This window comes from Grammomys surdaster, unplaced genomic scaffold (genome assembly GCF_004785775.1).
Source record: "Grammomys surdaster isolate TR1022 unplaced genomic scaffold, NIH_TR_1.0 129, whole genome shotgun sequence".
Taxonomy (NCBI): domain Eukaryota; kingdom Metazoa; phylum Chordata; class Mammalia; order Rodentia; family Muridae; genus Grammomys; species Grammomys surdaster.
The window spans coordinates 2,103,177-2,123,740 of NW_021604587.1; the positions used below are offsets into that span (position 1 = coordinate 2,103,177).

The window sequence follows — 20,564 nt, forward strand, 5'->3', positions numbered from 1 at the left end:
GTGTATGTCTGTGTATATGTGTGCATATCTGTGTGCATGTATGTCTGGTTGTACTCACTCGTGTGTGTACATGTGGAGGTCAGAGGCCATTGGGTGTCTTCTGTTACTCTCCACCTTAATTTTTGAGACATGGTCTCTCAATGAATCTGGAATTTGCTGTTCTAGCTAGACTGGCTATCTGATAAGTCCCGGATCCACATATCTTTTGACCTGACCCCATTAAGCTGTCTTTCCCAAGCTCCTCTTTTTGTTTTAAAACTTATTTTGTTGTGATATTATTGCTAACAAGAATTCTCAACTTTGACTGCACACAGAAATAGCCAACTTTGTAAAGTCTGGATACCTAATGGCACTCTACTGAGTCTCACAAAACGGTCTATACTGTGATCCAGACATAGTCTATTTTAAGACTCACAGCATCATTCTAAAGCACAGACATGTACCCTGAAAGCATGGTATGGTCTCTTACATGTCAGTAAGCAATATCAATCATATCTTCATCTCAACAACACCTTTTAGTGGCATTTTTATTATGACCTACTTAAATTGAAAATAAGTGAGACATTATTCTGGAAGAGTGAAGAAGGATGTGTGAGCCACAACATTAATACTAAAAGGCAGCTCTTTTAACAAAAGGCTCCCTTCCAGCCTGGTTGCAGGAAACTCATCAGATGGACCCGAAGCATCATGCAGTACTAGAAACTAAGGATGATCTCAACAGTGAAGACTCAGCCTGTGTTGAAGGGGCTTCCACCTGCTAGTGGTGGGAGAATCTGAATAGCAAAAGTGATATTGACTGTAATGCACTGAAATACAGTAAATCTCATTGGGTTCATTTAAGAATAAATATAAAGAAACCTTTATAAAGTTTTGAACTACACACACACACACACACGTATGAGGAGTATTATTTAATGCAGTTCTATATAATGTAAGATGCAGAAGTGGATCTAGAAGTGAGAAAAACCATGTGCATACTCATGTCTGAGTCTGGCTTATTTTGTTTAATAAAGATGATCGCCACCTGCATTTATTTCCCATCCAAGAACATAATCATTTCATTCTTTATGGTGGAATGTTACACAATATTAGACTTTGTTCATCCATCATCTGTTGTCAGACAGCTAAGGTTTCATAATGGCTACTATGAAGTGCTACGGTGAATACCTACATGCAAGTTTCTCCATGGCATGCTGACTTAATGAGTCCTTTGGATACATACTAGCAATGGTATCCAGGATTCTATGGTAGTTCCATCTTTAGTTTTTCTGAGGAACTTCCACACTGACTACCACAGTGGCTGGAGTAACTTTCTTTTTTTTTTTTTTTTTTTTTTTTTTTATGGTTTTTCGAGACAGGGTTTCTCTGTGTAGCCCTGGCTGTCCTGGAACTCACTCTGTAGACCAGGCTGGCCTCGAACTCAGAAATCCGCCTGCCTCTGCCTCCCAAGTGCTGGGATTAAAGGCGTGCGCCACCACCGCCCAGCTGGAGTAACTTTCAAGTCCACTATCAGGATAAAAAAGTTTCTCCCTCCAACCTTCCCACTCCCTCCATCTTTATATCTGTCTGCTTAGTGACAGCCTATCTCATTGGGTAAGATGTACTCTCAGTGTAACTTTAATTACATTTCCCTCATGGCTAAGGACGCTTAACGGTTTTTCATATGTGTACTGGCCCTTTATACTTCATCTTTTGAGAACCCTGTATTTCATTTGTTTATTGACGGTTTGGGTGTTGCTTAGTTAGGGTTTCCATTGCTGTGAAGAGACATCATGACTAAAGCAACTCTTATAGGACAACATTTCATTGGGGCTGGCTTACAGGTTCAGAGGTTGTGTCCACTATCATCAAGGTGGGAGCATGGCAGCATGCAGGAGTTCTACATCTTTATCTAAAGGAAGCCAGGAACTTCTAAGCAGCTAGAAAGAGGGTCTCAAAGCCCACCCCCACAGTGACACACTTCCTTCAACAAGGCCATACCTCCTAATAGTGCCACTTCCTGGGTCAAGCATATTCAAACCACCACAGGGTGTGTTTCATTTTGTTTTAGTAGTCATGTATGTTTAATAGTTATACATTTTAAATGCTAATGCTGTCAGGTGATAGCTAGCACAGTTTTCTCCATTCAGTAGGCTGCTTCTTGACTTGATCATTTCCTCTTGTGTGTAATTTTTTTGGTTCATGCAGTTACATTACTGAGTCACTGGAGTTCTTTCCAGAAAATCCTTGCTTTGGCCTATGTCTTGAGGTCCCCCCGCATATAGTTTCCTATAGCAATTTCTGACTTTCAAATATTACACTAAAATACTTAAATCCTTTTTTTCCCCCTGCATGGTGAAAGACAGAGTCAAGTATTATTCTTCTACGTGTGGACATCCAGTTTTCTAGCACTATAGCACTATTTGTTGAGACAGCTATCTTTTCTCTCATGTACATTTTTGGACACTTTGTAAAAAGCAAGGGACTGTGGTTGTATGGGTTTAATGCAGGTCCTCTATTCTACTCCATGGATCCATGTGCCTGTTTTGTTTCACGGCTTTGTAGTATACTGAGATTGTGATGCCACTAGCATTCTCCTTTTTGCTCAGGATTGTTTTGACTATTCAAGGTCTTCTGTACTTTCATATGAATTTTAGATGTGCTCCTATTTGTTTGAAGACTTTCACTGGGATTTTGGGCTGAATCTGTAGATGGCTTTTAGTAACACACATTTTCAGTATATTAGTTCTGCTGATCTGTGGCCATGGAAGGTCTTCCCATCTTCTGGTGACTTCACTTGTCTTTTTTCCCCCCATTTTATTAAAATTTTCATTATAAAACTTCTTTGTTTCTTTGGTTATATTTATTCCTAGGTATTTTTAAAAAAACAATATTGTTAATGGAATATTTCCTTCTTCTTTCTAACATGTTTATTATTGACATATATGAAAATTTCTGGGGTTTGTGTGTTGATTTCCCATCCTGTTACTTTGTTCCAAGTGTTTTTCTCAGTTCTAAGGTTTCCTGATGAAGTCTCTAGAGTGTGTTACGTATAGGATCATATCATCCACAAAAATGGATAGTCTCTTTCTTATCTGAATGCCTTTTTTCTTTTTCTTGCCTTACTATTCTAAGCCTAGATTGAATAAGAATGGAAAGGGTGGACATTTTTTACATTATCCTAATTTTAGTGGATGCTTGGAGTTTTTCCTCATTTCGTGTAATGTTTGTCAAACACAGCCTGTAACATGTTGAGTTATGTTTAGTAGTGTTGTACTTTGTCAAATGCTTTTTCTGCAACTCCTAAGGTCACCACTGGACTCCTGTCCTTGAGTATTAATGTTACAATCATTATGTTACAATCATTGACTTTCATATGTTCAACCATCCCTGTAACCAGAAAATGAAGGCTACCTGTCAAGGTGGAGTAGAATTCAGTTTGCAAGTAATCTATTGAGAAATTTTCTGCATATGTTCATGAGGAGACTGTCCTATGTCTTAATTTTCTTTTGTTGAGTGTTTAAACAAGCTTTTGGTATCCAGGTAATTCTGCCTCTGTGAGTTTGAGTGCCTTTCCTTTATGTTTTATGGAATAGTTTGAGGAGCACTGATCTTGGTTTTTTAAGGCTCTGGTAGAATTTAACAATGTATCTACATGAGTACTGTTCTTTTAACAAAAGGAAAAGAACTACTTCAATTTCACTTCTTATTAGTTATTACCCCGGCTAGGCTCTTGTCAATTTGACACAAGCTGGAGTCATCTGAGAAGAGGTTGTTAAAACTGTGAAAATGCAGCCATAAGACTAGCCTGGAGGCAAGCCTTTGGGGCATTTTCTTAATTACTAATGTGGGAGGGCCTAATCCATTGTGAGCAGTGCCACCCTTGGGCAGGTGGTACTGGGTGTATTAGAAAGCAGGCAGAGCAAGCCTGAAGCAGACCCTCTGTGGCTCATACTTCATTCATGCCTTTAGGATTCTGCCTCGAGTTCCTACCCTGACTTTCCTGGATGACGAACAAGTTGTAAGATGAAAAAAACCTTTCATACCCAGCTTGGTTTTGGTCATGGTATTTTACCACAGAAATAGAAACCCTAAGACTTAAGCTCCTTATATCTCCTTGATTTAATTTTTGTGTATCATATGTGTCCCTTCATAGATCATAGGTGTCCATTTTTTAGTTCATTTGAATACAGGTGTTCAAAGTACGCTTTAATTAACCTCTGACTTATCACTGATATTTGTTTTAATGTCTAACTTTTCATCTTAAAGTTTACTAATTTTATTAATTTGGCTTCCCCACTAACACCCCTGGTCTATAACTGTATTACCCTGGCTGAACTCAAACTTACTGCAATACTCCTGCTTTATCCTCTTGCGTACTATATCCTCTTGCGAATTATGGACAACACAACTGGGTCTGTCTCTCACTGTTCATTTGGTTAAGGGCTAAGCAATCTTATCTTTCAAAGAACTAATTTTTTGTTTCATTAATGCTTGGTATTGCTATTTTGGTTTTCATTTCATTACTTTCTGCTTTGATCTCGTAATGATCATGTAACCTAAAACAATCACAACACCTAGGAGGTTAAAAAGCAGGGAGCCCCTCTGCTCCAGGCCAACATGTACTCTTTGAGGAGGTCTATATTTAAAGATTTGTAAACAGAGAAATATACAAGACAAAGTAATCTTCAACATTTCATTTTGGATATTAAATGGTATCTGTCATGTGGTCACTCGCCCAAGTGCAGACATGGACTATCTATAGCTACCTTGCTTTTCTTTCTCTGGCTATTTGGGTCAGAACCTCTGTGATACTTACACTTCCTGTGCTGTTCTTTGTGTTGTTGGCCCTGAAATCATAGGGTATATGGGCTGGGCAGAGGGTACCATAACTAGAGGTGTCTTTTCCAGATGTCGGAAAGGTTGTCAGCAAGCCTTTTGCTGGCCTTCCTTAGATCCTAGCACTTTTAAGCCTGGGTCTTAAACCCAGGACTGCTTGTCCCTTTTCTAGAGACCTAGTAAGTTTCACTGTAGTTTGGTTAATGGTTCAGACCAGACTTTCAGTATGTGGAACATGGTGCAGTTCTAACTTGGAGCCCCTGAGCTTTATGACTTTGAAAAGCTAAGCTAACATCAAGGTTTCCTGCAGGTTTGTTTAGGACACCTGGGTCAAGGAGTTTACAACTGTCCTTGAATGGTATCTTTCTCATGTCTACATAAACACACTATATGCGAAAACTTACAAAGTGGCACAAAAAATTAAAAGGAATTTTATTTGCTTTATAATGAAAAAATTTGTTTGATATCACATAGTTTAAATACTTCTCTAATTATAATCCAAACAAATGTATCAGCTTTTCCTTAACTATAGCTGACTTATTACACATTGACAATTTGACCAATGTTTTAAATGCAGACACAGTAATAATTGTCCTGAGTTTTATTCTGAACTTAAGTAGAATAAAACAAAGAAAATTTTGTATTCTTTGCAAATAATGTAAAGCTTACCCCATAAGCTTAAGAGAATAATTATATTTGAAAGTAGATACTAAAAGAGAATTAGATACATCTGGAAAAGCTACAAAAAATGATGAATATCTTACTACATTTTTCATATGATAAAATTTCAAGGTTTTTGTTGGAAAAAACCAACAAATTTAAATAATTCAATATCCGAATGATGTGAATCATATTAATCCCTAACTGTCTAAAATAAGAACTTGGCCCTCTACCTAGTAATAGTAAGCTTTGTATATGAAGCTATTGGCATAACACAAAATTAATCCTTGGCTTAGCTTAAACTGATAATGATGAAATCAGTTGTTTTATCTTTTTTCTTCTTATTATTAATTTGCTTCTTTTTGTGAGTAGGAATTCAAATCTTCACATTTTCTTCTGGAGTATGTTCTAGGGTAGGTGTTCTACTTTATGGGTAAGATTAAAAAGACATTTATGAGTGCCATGTTTTGCCAAGAGCCAGGCAGGGCCACAATCATACCAATATTCATCTATTCAAAGGCTTTAAGGATTTTATAACCTGCTAAGCCTTTTTGCCTTTCCTGCCTTACAATTCTATGACATTTGAGTCATTACCTATAAGACAACAGAAGTAAATCACTCTCCCCAAGTCTGTATCTCTGGAATGGCTCACCAAGCTGGGTTGCTGACTTTTTGGGCCCTGGGAAGTTCACAGGGGTACTTTATTTAGGGAGGTTCTCTACTACAACTCCTGGGGACTAGTGGGTACAGCAAGGTTGTTGCAAAGAAGGCAGAGGAGAGCCTGGTGATTCAAATTCACCAGAAAGAATTTGTGTTTCAAAATCTGACTGCTTGTCTCCCACAGGACACAAACAATATTTTTTTCCCAAGGCTAGAGAGTGAGCTGGTGATCTTAGTGTTCTATAAACAACACCTTTAGTGACAACGTACACTGTAGCAGAGCATAATGTTGACAGCAGACATTACTGACTTCATCTGTCTTTAAATGATCACAGTAAAGAAAAATCTTGAAGACTATTAATTTTATAATCTGTGTTGGTCATAAAGAATCACATCTTACAGAAGACTGATGTATGCATAAGTGTAGCTTGAAAGTCATATGAAATCATTTATAATGGAAATCAGTGCCCTATTATGGATGAACAATCCTAGTTTAGCCAATGTAGACCTATCTTATCACCGTATTCTCAGGTTTAAAGTTACACAGTGCATCATTTGTTATAAATGCAAATGTACTTTCCATAGCACAAATGTAGGTTATACCAAATTGTATATAAAGAGATATAAAAGGCAGCGGTAAAAAGCCATAAGATTGGTTAGAGAACCTTGTAACCTGTAATCACCAAACAACCCACAATACTCAGAAAGACTCCTCCCAAGTCAGCTTCCTTCATCACCTTGTGAAGCAGGATTTTAAGATAGCAGGTTTTATTCTGTATGATAAAAAATATGATAGAAGATGAAAAGTTACTGACCCGGAAGGTTACTTCTAGCCTCTTCCAGTTCAGAGATCATAAATGGAAATGGAGAAGTATTGTGAATTGGGGCCATCTCATCCACTTAAGTTTTCTATGTCAAGATCTCTCAAGAGACAATTATCCTGACTTCTACCTAGTCCATGATGAAATCACATATCTAGACTTAAGGTGAATTCTACTCTTAAAAAAATGTACTTCTCTTTCCTATTTACATCACATAAAATAGCCTAAGTGGCCCCTGAAAGATAGAGGAGACAGGGTTAGATGGAAGCCAAACAGATACAAAACTGCTCTGTTTCTTAGCCCATAGCGTCCAACTGTGGTGGTCTGAATAAGAATCGTCTCTGGAGACTTATATGTTTAAGTACTTGGTCCCCAGATAATGGAACTATTTAGGAAGGCTTAGGAGGTGTGGCCTTATTAGATGAGGTGTGTCACTTGGGGCTGACTTCGAGGTATTAAAGATTCTCATCATTTCTAGCAGCTGTCTCTGCTTGGTGGATGTAGATGTAAATTCTTAGCTGCTGCTCTTGTGCCACATCTGCCTCTCTGCCCGCGGCCATGCTCCCTGCCACGATGGCTCCTGTCTCTTTGGAATTAAACCCTGCCTTATGTAAGCTACCTTTGTATTGGTGTTTCACACATTTCTATCATTGTTATAGAAAAATAACTAGGAATAGATTTCTGACACAGCAAGGAGGTATATGAATCTTGGCTCACGCTGCACCTACTCTTGAAACCAGTAGCCTTCTCACTTTCTCTCAGCCCAGCTTTACATTCATTTAAAGTTTTTAAACTAAGGGCTTTAAATAAGAGCTCATTTAGGCCCCAAGCTCAAGTTTCCAAGTCACTGTATCATTTAAAAAGAAGTTCCCAGCTCCTGTTGATGCTGCTGGTCCTGAAACCACATTTCAAGAACCAGCTCTGGACTACTGGGTCTAAATCTAGAGTGAAAATGGAAATCTGGGAACCCACCTGGTGCTTAGACCTGCTGAGGACCTCCTTGTTGATAGCTATGGTGGATAAATCCTGGGTTGCTTACTTGACTGTACATCAGTCAAAGGCGACACCTCCCTCTGCCCACTAAAGTAAATGTTTTCATATTTATGGACAAATCCAATCTCAGAAACACTGCTACAAGAAGGTACTGAGTATCAAAGTTCACTAATAATAAGAAACAAATGCATTTATAGACAAATAGATGAGGCTGTCCATCAAAAGGCTAAACTGGCAGTGTAGACTAGTTTCATCACTTATCAATGTTCTGATTTTAAAGCACTGGGACAAGACAGATGCTTTGCCACAGCAACCATCTCATGCCAAGTACCTGTTCTTCACTGCTGTTGCCCCAGCTTCAAGTCTGGGAAGTTATGAAGGACAGCTGTTCTGCAAACTTCAAGGTCTTCCTTCAGAATGTCACTGTGATTACAGAGCCTATAAAATAAAACAGGTGCTGCCGGCGATGTTTATTTAAGCACAGGCTGCCTATTTCTAGAGGCTCCGGTGGTTCTTTGTGGTTTATTGAAATATATCTGCAATATAATCTAGACATAAAAAATGCAGCAACTATATGTCTCTCCACAAAGATGTAAAATGAGGCAATTTGAAAAACTTGTTTGTGTGTTTGTGACAGTTTTACATGTACTGAAGGAAGTAACTTTTAACTCTTTGATAACTTTAATGAGGTTCAAATCCACGGCTAGGCAATCTCATTCCACATTCCATATAACTGATGGGAATGCTGATAATCTTAACAGCAGAAAAGGCTAATTTTCTATTGTCAATCATTATGAAGTTAGATCTCCACAGCCTATGAAATTTATTTAAATTGTCACTGCTAAGAAATCGCAATTTCTAGCTGAAGTGTGGGTTACATCTTTTACTCCGAAGTGCAGAAAATGACTATTATTTTCTATTCAGATTCCTCTGCTGTAAAGTTTCTTTAATTTTAGTAAGAACTGGAAGGTATGGAAGAGTAAAGGTGCCAATTTTACTCAATAGGAGAATCAATTTGGCCACTACTTTAGATTAGCTCTGTCACTGTACCAGGAAGCCTCCCAGAAGGCTGGGTAATTATTACCTCAAACAACGTCTATTGGTGGAAAGCATGATTCTGAACTACTATGGGAGAAAATATTAAAGCCAAAACAGTGTTTCTATTTCGAAGTAGCTAATCACATTGTGAGGTTGGAATACCCAGTATACATATACAGAAAAGAAAATGATGATTATTTATAAAACTATTTATTAAAGCACTATGCGAACCTGCTTGTTGGTAATTAGTAATATATTTAGGCATGTTTTTGAACTAATGTGATATGTGTTTGGTATCACAAAGATAAAGAATGTAGGCTGGCTACTAGAGGGTGAGGACCATGTAGACTTGTTCTCTCCAATTCTGAAGCAGGTCTTTAGAGGAAAGAAAATGTAAGTGAGCCGCTGGATTCAAACCCGTTCTTGACTGTAATCTGTGATATTGGTGCTCCAACTGCAGCCAAGTTCCAAGCCTATAGCCTGGGTTTTTCAGTCTCTGAACCAAGTCCTGTGTTGGGTCCTTTACCACTGAGGTCTACTGCCTTAAACCTTCCAGACCCCAGGCCAGTCTGACTTATTGTACCTAAGAAAATTTCTTATTGCTCAAGCAGAATCTGGATCCTGGGTCTTCTTGGAAGAGTTCAACAAGTAGCCACTTCATTCCAGAAGATGCCTGCCCTGAAGAAGAAGAGGGTCCCCCAGAAGTAAGTCAGTTTCAGAGCAGTAAGGAGATTCCAGAGTCAATGGTGACTGTCACCAGGCAGGTGAACAGACTAGCTGGAGCTATGAGGTAAAATAAAGAACCCTGGAGACAACTCGAAAGAAAGCAATGCCAATGCAGCCTATTCTAAACACATGAATAAGAAGTAATTTTTTAATTGTAGAAAAGAGATACTGTGCTTTTTAATTTCAGTACTGCAAACTGAGGATTACATAGTAATGACTATATTAAATTCCTGTGTGAAGGGCTACAGAAATAAAGCTCTCATTTCTACCTGATGACTTCCATGTTTCTGTGCACGTTATCTTTTGGAAAACTTCAGTTTTGTGTTTCAGTGGCTGTGAAGTATGCTTGACCTGGTGGGTTTACTTTCCATGGGTAAAAGCAGTCTCAAATGGTCATAGTGTTGAGCTCAATCACACAATATTACTTGTTTAAAGTTTTAAATAATATTTTAAATAAGACAAAATAATCATAAAACATTGTATTTGTTCATACCTAGAATAAAATTTTAAGGAAGTGCCTTAGTCAATGTTCTTCTGCTATGAAGAGACACCATGACCAATACAATTTTATAAAGAAAACTTGAGGGCTTGGTTATAGTTTCAGAGCCTTAGTCTATTATCATCATGGCAGGGAGCAGGAGTGGTGCTCAAAAACTAATTGAGAGCAACATCCTGATCCTAAAGCAAAGAGAAAGAGGAGAGCCTGGGCTTGATGTGTCACTCCCAGTGACTCAGTTCCTCCCACAAGGCCACACCTACTCCAACAAGGCCAGACCTCATAATCCTTCTAATCCTTCTCAAAGAGTGCCACTCCCTGGAGACTAAGCATTCAAATATATGAGCCTATGAGGTTCATTCTTAATCAAACCACCATAGGAAGGAAACTCAATTTCCAAATGAAGAACAACAAAAGGCATCATCTTTTAGAGAGAATGTCCTGAGTGATAAGCTTAGGAACAGCCCATATCCACAGAGGTAAGAAAGGAATAAAGCAACTGACCTTCCAATTCCAGTGTCTGATAAGAATTTCTGGCCCCATCTTTCTTCCTGGTCCAGGTTCTAGAAGCCCCGTCCTCCCGTCCTCTAATCACTGACAGAGCTATGAGGAAAGCGGTGCTCTGCTTTGGTTGGAGGTGGGGTCAAATGGTTCCTGTTGTGGTTTGAATGTGAAATATCCCCACAGATGGTGCTGCTTTTGGATCTAGCTAGGGGACAGAGGCCACTAAAGGGGTTGGCGGGGGAGTTAAGAGTTAAAAGCTGGCCTCATTTCTTGTCCTTTCTGCTTCATGTTCACCGTGACATAAGGAGCTCAGCCTCATGTCCCTGCAGCTACAGACGCTGGCATAATGGACTAAAAATTATGAACCCAAATCAGCGTTTCCTCTGTTAAGCTGTCTCTCTGAGAAGGACAAAACCGGTAAGCAGCAGTTCTCAACAGGAATAGGGAAAGGTCAGAAGTAGAAAACTAGGACATTTCCTGTAAGAGCTCTGGGCAGCTTGTTTGCTTTTCTGCATTAAACTTCATTCAGCCTCACAGAGACAAAAAGACCAAAGGGTCTGTTGAGAAACTTGGTCTATATGTCCATGTTTTCTGTCTTTGGTTTTTAATTAATTAATTAATTAATTAAAATGCATTTTCTAGGCAAGCTCATATAATAGAAGTTCTTTTTAAAGTTTAAATTAAAGATGGGTTCTTTTCTTGATGTTCTGTTCTTATTTGGCCCATATGCACAGATATACAAAATTAAAAAGAGCAGATATTATTCCTTTATAATTATTTCACTCCTAAAACATAATCTCTTGTCTTTATGAGGCTGATTCAGTCATTGTCTCACAAACTCTAAAAGTTAAAAAAAAAAAAACTAATCTAATTGTTTACTTGGAGTCTCCAAAGGCTCTTTAGAGCCTGGCTCAGCTCTCCTGGAATGCCCGAAGACAACTCTCCAAGGCTCAGTGCACCAAGACACTGCTGTCTCTTCCAAATACCCTTAAGTTCTCCGATACCCTTTCACTTTATGCATTCAACTTCAGAGCAGTCTGGAACTAGTACTGCCCTTGCCTCAGCTTACCTAGTGCTGGGGTGATGGGTGCGTGTCACCCTGTCTCACAGTTCTCTTAGCACTTAGTAGATAACTGTGTCTTCCTTCCTTCTGTGTGGCTTATGTTACATGGAGACCCTGGAGACTGCAGGACCCATTTAAATTATATTTCCTATCATGAATACTATAATATCAACAATCCATGCAACTCCTTTCGCCTCCATGATTTAAGTGGCTAGAATAGGGTCTCTTGTGGGCACAATTACATGTTTTGTGAATAAATGACCAATTGTTTTATGATGGAGAAATCATGGCTTTGGTGATGAAGTAGCCATTAAAATATCCCAAGTTTTCTATTTCCATTCCCACCAAGCATCTTTTATTAAATCCAGATAAATCATAACTGTGGCTTCCCCTTTATACTCATGACCTAGCTTCCTTTGCAGCCCTTCTGTATCCAGAATCACTGCAGGTCAGTGCTGGGCTACCAAGACTCACACAGCCACTCACTGCTTTGTGTTGGTGAGAAGACAATTTCATCTGATGCCTACAGGACACACTAAACAAGGGATACCTTTAAATTGAAACTATATAGTTTGGACAGAAAGGATTACTTTTTAAAACTACCATTTCCTCACCTTCTCTTTTTCCATACGTTTCAGTCCCAAAGAAATCTGACTACAATTCACAACATTTAAAATCCTCTAAAGACCATGAAGGTTCTTAGGTTTAAATATTTGTAGTAGAATATATTCATACACAAGGGGCCCACCTGCTATAACATATAACTAATGAGCCAAAGCAAGTCTGAGACGCTAATCCAATCTGTGTGGCATACTGTTACCCAAAACTGTTTAGCACCTTCGCTAGTCAGAGAGAGGTCTTGTGACCTCCCACCCACAGGTACACAAACACAACAGGGCCAAGAGGTCTGTAAGGATGCAAATTAAGATTTAAACACTGGAACAATTGGCTAGAGCTAATCCTTTTACAGAGGTGTAAATGGCCATTGAGAACTGAATTCCAGGCTACTGGCTTTTGTTGAGTAGTACCACAGACAAATTTTACTGGAGAGGAGGGTCCAGCCACCAGCTCTGAGGACTACTGATAAAACAGTTAAATGAAGCCAGAGAAACTTGCTTGTTTTGATATCAAATTTCCTAGCCATAAATCCAAGAACGTAAAGAACCACAGCAAGAATCAGTGCCCTGGGAAAATAAACTGATTGTGACTATCTCAAGCCTGACACCCAATGGCCGGAACTGCTGTATGTGAAGCCACTGTGAAGTTTGTATACCCAGTTTTGTTTGCTACACACACACACAAACACACACACACACACACACTAAAGATTGTAGTAGAAAGGACAAACACATACATAGTTAAACAGTATTTTTCTTTTGACGGGTTCTCTTACAAAAACCTATGTTTTGGTAGCTACCTCGTCCCTATTGTACAGCCCCCTGGGTGGTCCCTTCCAGGGGGCCACTTGAAGGAAGCACAATGCCCAGAAGGAGAGAAGGAGGGGACAGCAACACAAAGGCCAACAGAGCAGGGCGGTCTGTGGCAGGCTGAAGAGCAGGGGTCAGCAAATATCGCTGCTTCTCTTTACCCAGGAAACAAGGGCTCCTTCTCTTTACCTGGAAGCACTGTGATTAAGCTGACAGCTCGAATTATGGGCTACCTTTTGTAGGGTGCCATCCGGCTGTGCTAAGGTCCCCTTCATTGTCACCAGTAACACCCTGGCCTTCCCCCACCTTCAGCTTCCCAATAGACCTCATCATTCTGTTCCACTCCCATCCTCAGAACCAGCCCCCTCCTCTTCTACCTCCCCCCACAAAGTTTCTTAATGAGGAGCTGGAAGGCCTGGGAGAATTTATAATGGATGTTTCCCTCCACCCTTGAGCAGAGATAAGCAGCCTGAACCTGTCACTGTTTCTAGTAGCCAAGAATCATTAGTGACAGCTGTAGATGTCTTTTAAGGAACAGATAAGTGTTTTCAGGCCATTCTCTTTGATAACTATGGATTCCACACTTAATATACAGGTTGACAAAACCCTAGCTGCAGATGGTTGCAAGTGAAGATGTGAAAAGTGTATTCTTACTTCCATGGGTCTCTTTTAAAACAGCACTGACTGGCAAAGGGGTTTAATTATAAGGGTGTTAGTTGAGTTTTCCACCAGGGAAGAAGAAATGGATCTTTGGGCCATGCAGAGGCTGATCTTACCTTGTTTTAGTATCTCATGAAAAACAGAGTGTCCAGGGTAAATGTTTTATAATCATAGAATTTCATATCCTTCCAAAATTCAACATAATTGAGCCCTGTATTTTGGAAAAGTTTTAAAAGCACTATAGTCATATTACTTTTAAGTACATACTAGATACTATCTTAAGTGGTTGTGCAAGCTCATCCAGAGCAGTGGTTCTCAATCTTTCTATAACGCTGCCATCGTTTAATATAGTTCTTCATGCTATGGTGACCCCCAATCATAACACTGCTTTTGGTACTACTTCAGAACTGTAATTTTACTACTGTGTGAATCATACTATAAACAACTATGTTTTCTAGCAGTTTTAGGGGGCTCCTGTAAAAAAGGTCGTCATTCAACCCCCAAAGGGGTTGAAAACCATTGCTCTAGAACGTCCTTGTGGGAAACAGACACCTCATATGGTCAAGGTAGAATCATCTTTGCTGGGGCCTAGTGACTCATACAGCAGCAAAAAGTAAAGCAACTGACTCTGCTGTTTTGTTACACTCTGTGTCTGCATACACACTCGTGTGCACGTGGAGGTGCTCAGAGCAGACGTGAAGGTTATGCTCTCTAAATAGAAAAGGAGAATTGCAGGTCGGCTGGCTGAGGCCTCAGGCAATATTCACAACTCTTAAAGAAGATGGGCATAGTGCTATATGCCCATAATCCCACCATTTCAGAGGTGGAGGTAGAAGGATAGTGAGTTTAAGGCCAGTCTGAGTTATAAGTGACACTATCTCAAACAAAACAAAATGAAGATACAAAACTGAAATGTACACGTCCTCAAAATATATCACTTTTTCAGGATAATTGAGTCTGTCTCTATGAAGGGCAATTAACTCTAAGGAATGAGAATGAGTTCAGCATAGAGCCTCATCTTCTGCTAGGGGCGTGGTGATAAGAAAAGGGGGGCAAGTGCTCCCCAGTGTTCCGACTCTGCACTAGGCCAACCTTTAGGGTTATAAGGAAGTGAGAGCATCCAGGGGAAAGTACCCTCCAAAGGACTCAACGCCAGTAACATTTGCCTCTTCTTCTGAGTACGGTAGAAGCAAAAGAAGACTGCTGAAAGACTGTGCTGGGCTATAGCTGAACCCTTCAGAGTCAGACAGCACTGTGCTAAACTAAAAGCGCTGAATCAATTTATGATTCAAATGTTCATTCACCTAAGAAGCTGCTGAAAGGAGCTACCAACAAAAAGACAAGATAAGGAACAAGTGGAAAACCACATCGTAGTGAATAAACAGATGGATGAATTGTAAAAGACAGCAAGCCAATGTAGTAAGAAAACAACAGAAGCTACTGGCTCTCCTCCATAAAGTGTCTGAGAGCCAGATGAACACACTACTCCTATCAGTATTAGAGTTCAGGTAATGTGTGCACAGCCCAAATGTTTCCATTTTTTTTATTGTTTAATTAATTGCCTAATTAATTAACTTTACATTCTGACCACTGTTTCCCCTCCCTCCTCTCCTCCCAGTCCTTCCCTCCCACCTCCTCCCCATTCCTACTCCCTTTCTCTTCAGAAAACAGGAGTCCTCCCATGGAGTCAATCTGCTTTGGCATATCCAGTTGCAGTAGGACTAGGCACATCATTTCCTACTGAGGCTAGATGAGGCAGCCCAGTTAGGGGAAAGGGTCCCAAAGGCAGGCAACAGAGTCAGAGACAACCCCTGCTCTGGATGTTAGGAGTCCCACATGAAGACCAAGCTACACAACTGTTACATATGAGCAGGGGGCCTAGGTGAGGCCCATGCAGGCTCTGTGGATGGTGGTTCAGTCTCTGTGAGTCCTTAATGGCCCAGGTTAGTTGATCAAATGTTTTAATTTTTCAAAATGGCAGATACCAATTTCACATGCAGCCTCAGCTGAAGATGGGATGATGCTACTGAAGCAACTGTGACCAGCAACATGCCCAGCTTTGCAGCAAAGAGTATCAAGGCACTGGACCCAACATTGGAAGAAAATTCAATTGTCTGGAAAGCAGTGATTTTTAATCACAGAGATGTAGAACACTCAAATTAACAATTCTTTTTTTTCAAAATATCACTGAATATATAAATTGGGAAAACATTTACTAGCAAGCAGTGTGTGTGAGTGTGTGTGTGTGTGTATGTATTATAAGAACCAAAACACTGGCACATATGCCCATGATTTCTAAAAAAAAAAAAAAAAAAAAATCTATCAACGCTAACAAAATCATCTATTTCCAGAATGTTATTCTTTTTCATTTTTTCATTTATTTTGTTATCTTCTTTTTTTAAATTTTATCTTCTAGTAAGCAAATTCTAGCAGGTACCAAGATTGTAGTAAAGGTATTTTTTTCAGGTGACTGAAGTGTGTGGCCTTTCATAGGCTAGGCAAGCACTCTTCTACCACTGTTGTGGGTCACTAACCTCATGATCTTCATTGTGATGATCATGAGCATCACAATGCTCTTCCCACCTTGCAACTGGAGTGGCAGTGCTTACCCATGCAAAATGGGTGTATGAACACTCCCTTGGATAAGAGCAGGGAAGTCATTAGACACTCATCTGAGCCACTCTCTCCCTCCTGCCCCAGATGCAAGAAGCCTCTGGGCAGTGCTAGAGTGCATAGTAGGTAGGTTTACTGAAGAGGGCATTTGCGCTTCACTTATGGAGCTGTGGGACATCTTCACTCATGTTTCTCTTCAATGGTGCACACAGCTGTTTGGGGCTTCACTCATATTCCTGTAACTAAGCCCAATAAACTCATTGGTTCACCAAGCTGGACATGGATGGAATAATTCCTTTAGTCTATGTTGGTACCTTATCTGGGATTTATAGATATTTGTTCACACCTCCTCAGGATGTCATGCCAAGAACCATTGACCAATGAATGGTTCTGACTCTAGTAGGGTGATTTTGACAAAATTTCCTAAATTACAAAGATACATTTCCTTTAAAATTTAGGACTTTATTTAAAAATCACCGTGAAAAAAAGGAGACAAGTTCAAATCTAAAATCACTCCTACCACATTCACTCATACAGAGTATGAAAAAGACAGCCACATTGACTAATTTACATTGGCAAAAGAAAAAGAAAAAACTAGACAACCTTTGAAAGCTGAGAAAGACAGGGCTACAGAACAGCTCATCACATTTCCCCTGTGGGCAATACTCTATCCTTACCAAGATTCAAAGTAGTAAGAGTCAGTACAGAAGTACAGAGAACACAATAGGCCGTAGTCTGTCCACGTGGCCTACCTGCCTACACTTGCCTCTCACTGAAGGGCAGCACTCCCATTCCAGCCACCAAGTTTGAATATTCTTTTCAAATCCCTTTTCTTTTTTTTAAAAAAAATTGTTTTCCATGCTCATGATTATTTCTTTAAAAAAAAAATTGAGATTATAATTACATTTCTCTCTTCCCTTTCGTCCCTCCAAACACTCCCATATATCTTTCCTTGCTCTTTTTCTTTTCTTTTTTTTTTTTTTGGTTTTTCGAGACAGGGTTTCTCTGTGTAGCCCTGGCTGTCCTGGAACTCACTCTGTAGACCAGCCTTGCTCTTTTTCAAATTCATAGCTTCATTTTCATTGCTATTACATGTGGATGTGTGTGTGCGTGCGTGAACGTGTGCACACGCATATATATATATATTCCTAAATGCACCCTGCTTGCCTATGTAATGTGACATATATATACACACACACACACACACACACACACACACACACACACGCACACACACACACGTTTTCAGGGCTGACCATTTGGTATTGGACAACCACTTGCTGTGCTCTTCCCTGGAGAAGACTTCTTCAGCTCTCAGCATTTGAGAGTCCCTGTTGTTCTTTGTGGAAGGATGAGGTCTGGTGGGCTTTTCCCATACACTTTGGCATGCCATCGTTGTTCTGTTCATGTTTGGGCAGTCATGTTGATAAGACTTCATGGGTGTAGTTGCTGACATTAATAGAAGACATCAAGTCCTTTCTTTAAAACGAATCTTTTTTACAGAAGTCTGTCGCCAATGGCTTCCAAGACTTTTCTTCAAAGGTAATAACTAAACAGAATAAAAGGGAAGGTGGGCAACGCAGAACCAAAGGAGGATGTCAATGAAAAGGCAGAGTGAGGCCATGACGAAGAGGGATAAAGAGCTGTGAGTTGTCATTCAGCCACTAGGAGCAAAATGCAGATTCTGATGAGCTACCCACTGCCTGTGCCCCCAAACCCATGTACACTGGGCAGGGCTCAAGGTGAACCATAAGGTCCAGGTATAAACTGATGATGCACTCCCCTTGCTAGTGTGGTTATGTAGGGGTGGACATGTGCTGTGCTCACAGTCAAGGAGAGGTTATGATTTAGCATGCATGCCAGGACAAAGACCTGGTTACAGTCCCCAAGAGCTGACCATATCCAGGAATGGAGCTAAGAGACAGACAGAAATCTGAGTCCATTAGTTCCTACCTTCTGGTCCTTGGACAAAGGCAGTCTGAAGACTGGACTGCTGCGTTTCACTGACAGTCTTAGCGTTGTCCACTTGCCCTCCCCCCTTACTTAAAAAAGCTCAAAATAGATAGATTCTCTACAATACGAAACAGAAAAGGCCCCAACGGATACATAGAGGATAAAAAGAGATCAAGGCTAAACTACATAATAACTTATTGTTTCTTCATCTGTTTTACTTTTACTATATGCATGCTAAACATCTGACTATAAACTATGGCATGTTTTGAACAGCATGAAGAATATTTGGGGTGTGTGTCTGTTTAATGATCATTAAAAGCACTCCCATTATATGATTTCCAAGGCCACCAGTGAAACACAGTTGTGATGTGTTACCAACACAGAACCAAAAGTGGTTTTGCCTCCATGAGCAGACACCGAATAGCTGTGATCTATGTATTTAAATTTTAGGTTCAGGAGACAGTTTTTTTTTCTTTTCTTTTTTGTTTTGTTTTGTTTAATGTAAAAAAAATATTTGTTTGTAGGGCTGGAGAAATGGCTCAGCAGTCAAGAGCACTGACTGTTATTCTAGAGGTTCTGAGTTCAATTCCCAGCAACCACATGGTGGCTTATAACTCTATGGAATAGAATCTGATTCTCTTCTGGTATGCATGAAAACAGAGCACTCATACACAAAACAAATAAATAAGTAAATAAATCTTTAAAAAATATGCTTTATGTATATGAATGGTTTTTGCCTGCATATATATAAGCATGTCATGTGTGTGCCCCATGCCCATGGAGGTCAGAAGAGGACACTGGATCCCTTGGAGTTACAGATGGTTGTGAGCTGTATATGTGGATTCTTGGAAATGAACCTCTTGCAGAGGTCAAAAGCAAGTGTTCGTAACTGCTGAGCAACTTCTCTGGTGTTTATTAAACAGTTTTATGAAGATATAATTCATATACTATAAAACTAACAAATCTAAAGTAAACATGTCAGCAATTTTTATCAATAAGTTACTGTGTTGTACAGCTACCATACAATTTCAGTTTAGAATACCTATAAAACATGATTTTGAAGGCTTACTCTACTTTTTTCCTTTGATTATAAAATATCCTTTTATTATAACATTGTCAAATGTGACATTCTAACTATAAAGCCAACATAGTCACATGTCAAGATTCTTCCTAGACCTGAGCCTGGTGGCACAGGCCTGTAATCAAGGTCCCTGCAAACCAGGCTAAGAGAATAGGACCATAAGTTCAAGGGCTGCCTGAGCTAGGTGAGTTTAAGGCTAGTCTAAATGACTCAGAGTAAGAACAGGCTCTAGGTTCAATGTCTAGTACCAAAAGCAAAATAAAACTCCCTAAGTAGAGTTGCTTTGTCTGGGTCCTTCTTGCAGCCATGACCTCTTTTTTCTTCTCCAGGGCCTCATGTGTGCTAATGCACATCCTGCCACTCAACCACACCCTTGCCCTATAAGCTCCTCTTCTGAGTAACTTTAGTGACAGTGCAAGTGACAGTTCAATGTCCCTTCCCCTTCTTCCTTTTCATGGAACCTCATCTTTGATTAGTAATCAGCATCTCATATTATACTCAGAGGGGAAAAGCTCCATGCTTGAGTCAGATGTAGATTCTAAAAAATCTAAGCCATGGGTCAGGAAACTATTAGTGTAGAAGATATTTAGTTTTCTACAAAAAAAAGTTTTTTGTACTTCAAGTCAATTATAATATACACTGCCAAGGTTATTTTCATAATGAACCTATGACCAAATATGATACGAAGAGATGTCAGCTGAAGGTTTTCCCTATTCTTCACAAAAGAAAAAAAGGAGAGAGATAGGAGAAGGAGGGAGGCAGGGAGGAAGAGAGAGAGAGCGGGGGTGGGGGGATATCTTCTTATCTTTGAAAGTTGAAGAGTCTACATGAACTCCTTGGCTGATCTAGTAAATTAGACTTCTCAGAGAACTACAATAAAGTGTTGTAGACATGAAGTTTCAGTGACCCAAATCTACACCTCTCACTTCCAGAGGCTGGGAAGCCTAAAATCAAGGGGGAGGCCTGTAGAGGAACCACTCCTAGATTTATTTGCAAATGGATACCTTCTTCCTATGGTCTTCCAGAATTGAGGGAAGAGCTTTCCTATGTC

The 20,564-nt window shown here is 39.7% G+C and overlaps 1 protein-coding gene across 3 annotated transcripts in view; it reads right to left on the reverse strand.

Annotated features, from left to right (window-relative positions):
* The window catches only part of Kiz (kizuna centrosomal protein), a 103,444-nt gene that overhangs the window by 36,066 nt on the left and 46,814 nt on the right, over window positions 1-20,564 (reverse strand). The gene's annotated exons all lie outside the window — the stretch shown is intronic.